General features: G+C 42.7%; 1 long non-coding RNA gene across 1 annotated transcript; it reads left to right on the top strand.

The window, feature by feature from the left end:
- LOC110392774 lies at nucleotides 2,335-4,376 on the top strand. Its single transcript, XR_002434616.1, has 2 exons — nucleotides 2,335-2,469; nucleotides 3,587-4,376. It is a non-coding gene; the product is annotated as an uncharacterized LOC110392774 (long non-coding RNA).

Below are 4,769 nucleotides of genomic sequence, written 5' to 3'. Positions count from 1 at the left end.
TATTTTGCAAGTAAGATATATGACTGATGAAGGTAGATAATCCTTCTAGAAAAAAAGGTGCCAGTTTGTCTTGTTACCATCTTAGGGATAAGTAGTTTCATACACTCAACAGCCTGCAACTGGCAGTCTCACTTCTGGGATTCATAAATGAAGAGAAAACCAATGTATTTGCTGACGAGGCTCAGCTGGGAGACAGGGGACTGGCAGACACTTAACCTGATAGCTGATCACTCTAATTTCAGCCTTCAGGGCCATGAACATAGTAAATCAAGGAGTCTTAAAGTATATGGTAAGGGAAACAGACCTGAAAGCATGTGTGTGTGTTCAGTGCTCTATCACTGCTCTGTTACAACAGTTTAACAATCTTGCAGAAGTTGGTCTGCCAATTTCCAACTAACTCAACAGAAAAAGCAGTCTAAACAGATCCATTTGGTCTTTATTTGTTCCTTTCCCATCTCAAACAACAGTTATAAGATGAAGCAGTTCCCTCCTTCATGCCATCCTCCATGACGCTGTCACTCGTAAAACCTATACTCATCAGGCTGTTTTTTTTTCTGTTTGTGCTCTTTTTAGAGCAGCATGGTGTTTGCGGGAGATGTTTTGGAGAGACCTTGTAAACAAGTTCTTACTACAGGGCAGTGAAGCATGGCACCAAGCAGTGCACATTTTCCTTCCATGCTTGCAAATGTGCTTCATTTTTACCATGGAAAAACCACCCATGGTGACCAGGAAGTCACCAACCCAACTTGCCTAGACTTTCAGCCTCTGGGCTCTAGTCCATAGCCTAGGATATGAATTATTCAGGGGTTGCAGGTCCTCTTCCCCACACTCACCAGCACCATCAGTTCAACGCATGCTGGTGATGGAGCCAGTCACAATGGCCATTTAGCTGAGGTGTCTTTCCCAGGGCCCTTCCAGCCAAGAATGATGCTGCAATTCTGTTTTGGGGCAAAAAGCAGCAGGTCAGATTGGTCTCTCTCAGACTGACTGTTGTGGTTAACCTGGCATGACTTCTGTGAATGCTGGAGCCCAAGATTTCAGACCAAAATGGTTTGAATGCTGCCTCAGAGAACTGGCTGTGCAGCTCCACCTGGGCAGATGTGGGATCAGAGGAACGTGAGCAGCAACTATTCATATAGCTGATATGAGGCACTGCTGTTTGTATGAGGAACTCAGAGAATTGTACTTTTTTTTGTAGATAGGAAAGATTATTTAAAATTACTCCCCTAATGCAGTCAGGCCAATCATTTTTAACATCAAAAATGAGAGTGTTACTCGCTGCAAAACTTTGAATTTTCACCCATACATGATTTAAATTTAATTCCAATTAAAAACTACGCCTTGCTACTTTACATGTGTACAAGCTTACCTCAGACCCTTAAGCAAAGAAGGCCGTCCTCTCGGCAGCCTTAATGTGTTCTTTGTAACCAAGATATGAAGGCAGAGCTCAAGACCAGACATGGAGCAGCGATGCTTGTCCCAGAGGAGGCGCCAGGGCAGTGGGTTTGGTGTCAGCCAAGGCAGCCCAGCATTGGGAGTGATGCATGTGGCCCTTCTGTTTCCTTTGGAAAAATGAGTGCTGCTGCTTAAAACCATGCAAAGCTTTATGCAAATAGTTCTCTAAGGTGGATACTACATGAATAATGTCTAAGAGAGGGTGAGGACGGGGCCAGCATCTGCCCAGGGCAGTAAAACAGGGTGGCACTCCCTATTTGGCACACAGTAACACCCTGAGAAGCAAGATGCATGGCTCCTGCTAGAACTGTTAGAAAAACAAGGAAACCTTGCTGCCTCCAGGAGTGCTGGGAAGAGCCTGGAAATGTGACCCTGTGGGCTCATTCCAGGGAACAACGCTGTCCTTGAGAAAACCACCTGCGATCTGCAGAGTATTGCTGCGTGGCATTGGCAACATCATTCCAGAGCTGGCTGGAAGGATTGTTTCAACTGAGAATCTTCAAGGGCGAGTGTTTGTACTCATTGCAAACTTCTTTAGGCCCCATTGAGAAGTAAACCTTTGCATGGCTATTGATTCTATCGACCAGCCTACCTTGTGCCTGTGCTCACGTATTTATAAGTAACATATCTTTCTGGCTAACCTTTTTGCTCATCATAGCTAACTTTTGCTTCCAAAGAAGAGCAAACAAACATTTATTAGGGTGAGCTCAAAAGTGTCTTTAATAAAAGAGAATGTGAGATAAGCTTAGGGCATTTGTATAAATACCCATGATGTAACTGAATGAAAAAAGAAAGCAATATGAGATTTTTGCCTATTTTATTCTGCTCTCTAGGGAAGTTCTATAAACATAGTGCTCTTCTGCACCAAGCCACAGACATGACATTTATTGGATGTAATAACTGCTTCCTCTTGCCATATGCAAAAATCTGAACACAAGTGAGGCTTAAGGACCAGAACACACTTTTTAATCTGTGTTTTGAGAGATGATTCAGTGTAACTGCATTGCAACAAAGGTAAGTTATTACTTTAACCAGAAGGTTAATCTTCATTTGGTTCAGTTTTAAAAGTACATTTTGATATGTTTTTAAAAGTGTGGCACAAGCCTATTAAAATTGTTTTCCACAGGCTACACAAGCTGTCCATTTCACACAAAAAATGGGTAAAAGCAACTTAAATTGGCACTCTATCCACTAGCTACAAGAATAAAAATTGAGTAATTTGTTGAAGATTGGCTCAGGAAGTGACAGGCAGATTAGAAAAACTGTATTGCAGGCAGGAGGCAATTTCTAGGTGGTAGCTGAATAAACCTTAAATTAAGAACTAGCTAAGTGTGAATCAGAGTCTAGGATCAAAAGGGAACAGAAAAAGGAGACTATTGGTATAGCATGTTCATATTATTTTAGTCAGGCTAAGAGGATCTGAAGGTGACAGTGCAGCAACTGATTCAGGAGGTGGTTAAATATGAGCTCAATGCAAAAACAGATATAGATAGTGAAGGGTAACAGTACATGGGGTCCCACCAACTGTCACCCACAAACCTCATGCCTCTATGAGGCCCTTTGAGAAAAGCAGTGCACAGATCCCTGTGCAAGGAAGGTACAGACTTGCACATACAGAAGGGTTGGTTCCTTCATGGACAAAATGCTCTTGCAGATTTGGTGGATAGCATTGCAGCTGCTGGTAAACACTCCCAAGATTCGCAAGCACAGAAATGCACTGCTCTGAAGTCACCACCTCATTGTTTGCATTACATAAACAACTGAGTGTGGTGTTGGACCAGTCCTTAAGATATTGTGAACTTGGTTTTCCTGGAATAATGTCATTTCCTTTTCCTTACTCTATGGTAGAGTTGTCCTTTCATTGAAGGATTTTGAGGGCACAAACTCTCAGGTATGGCAGCTTTCAATAAAGACACAGCCTGTCCCAAGCTAGCCATTTAATCACAGGTTGGAGGCTTTCTTCTGAAAGCAGCAAAAATCTGTTTGGTCTAAGGGGAAGAAATTGAATATCATTATAGGACAATTTGAACCCCAGGAATTTTGAAGTGGGATTTTCCTTGCTGTGAGAATGAGCACTAACATGTAGAGTCTTGTGCGAAGAGTCCTTGAAATTATTTGGATGTTTTTGCAGGGGATAAACCTTGAGGAAAATCTTCTGAACACCTGCAGGAAGCTTAAGGTCATATAGTCACTTGGAGACTACATGTTCCTCCCACCTGGCTCCCTCCATACACAAAGCTAAACTGCCAGCAAAGCTAAACTTTCTACCTGCACCACTGGATAAGGCAATTGAAATTGAGCCCTTCTTTCATATGGGCTGGAAACCTGCTTGCTGTGCTCATGGCAGTCATCTCCCAGTGCCTTCCAGCAGCCTCCAGCCACAGAAGGGCAGGTGGACTTGGACAGTGAAGACGCGTGGGGCAGCATCACAGAGCCTGTGCAACGTATGTTGGGGCATCCGCAGTGCACAGAGATTGGTTTCACATCCCTGTTCTACTGATGTATTTGTTTTTGCTTCTGAAGGAAAAACTAGTGACTCCCATGCCTTGCTAATGGATACTTTGTCCTGGAATACAATATTCTGTTTTCATGCTTTTTCGCATCATGCTGCCATTCTCTGGATGGAAACAGAGCAAGTGGCTCTCTTTACCACAAACAAATCAGCTTTTGAAACAGTTTTAAAAAGAGATCACTATTAAAACACAATTAAGTAAGAACTGGTCTGTTCTTCTTTAAAGCCTTTGCTAATACAACCAAAGGAGATCTGGACACAGCTCTGGGAATCTGTTTAGCAGAAATATTTTGAAGGCTATTGAAAAAGAATAGCCCAAAATGTCAAGTGTTTGTGTTTTGTTTTTTATCCGAAAGTCTCTGCTTATCGTGAAAACACTTGGAAATAAAATCTGCAGTTCTCCCACTCATCTTTTCATTTCTAGTCAGCTTTGTCCCAAACAACACAGCTACCTCTTGCTGTCCATATCCCAGTAATTTTGGCTAATGGAGGCAGGCTATGAAGTGAAGCAAACTCAGGAGAAGCCACTTCCAGAAAGCAAAATCATTATCTGCAACAATCTCCATGTGGATTTTTAGACTTAAATATTCACTGTAGCGTTTCTTTCATTCAGCCTTTTGCCAGCTGCAGTTTCTAGCTGGATACACTGTTTGATACACTGTTTGCTTTCCAACGCACACAGCTGCAAAAGGCTGAGCACAGCTGGGCTGATGGCTTGCACTCTCTAGAAACTGAATCTCTCCTTCCGTGGCAGCCCCAAGCCAACCGGGTGTGCACAACATTTCAGTAAAATTCAAAGCAG

The sequence above is a fragment of the Numida meleagris genome, chromosome 1, assembly GCF_002078875.1.
Source record: "Numida meleagris isolate 19003 breed g44 Domestic line chromosome 1, NumMel1.0, whole genome shotgun sequence".
Taxonomy (NCBI): domain Eukaryota; kingdom Metazoa; phylum Chordata; class Aves; order Galliformes; family Numididae; genus Numida; species Numida meleagris.
The sequence above is the reverse complement of the archived record's forward strand: the minus strand, read 5'-3'. Positions and strand labels throughout refer to the sequence as shown.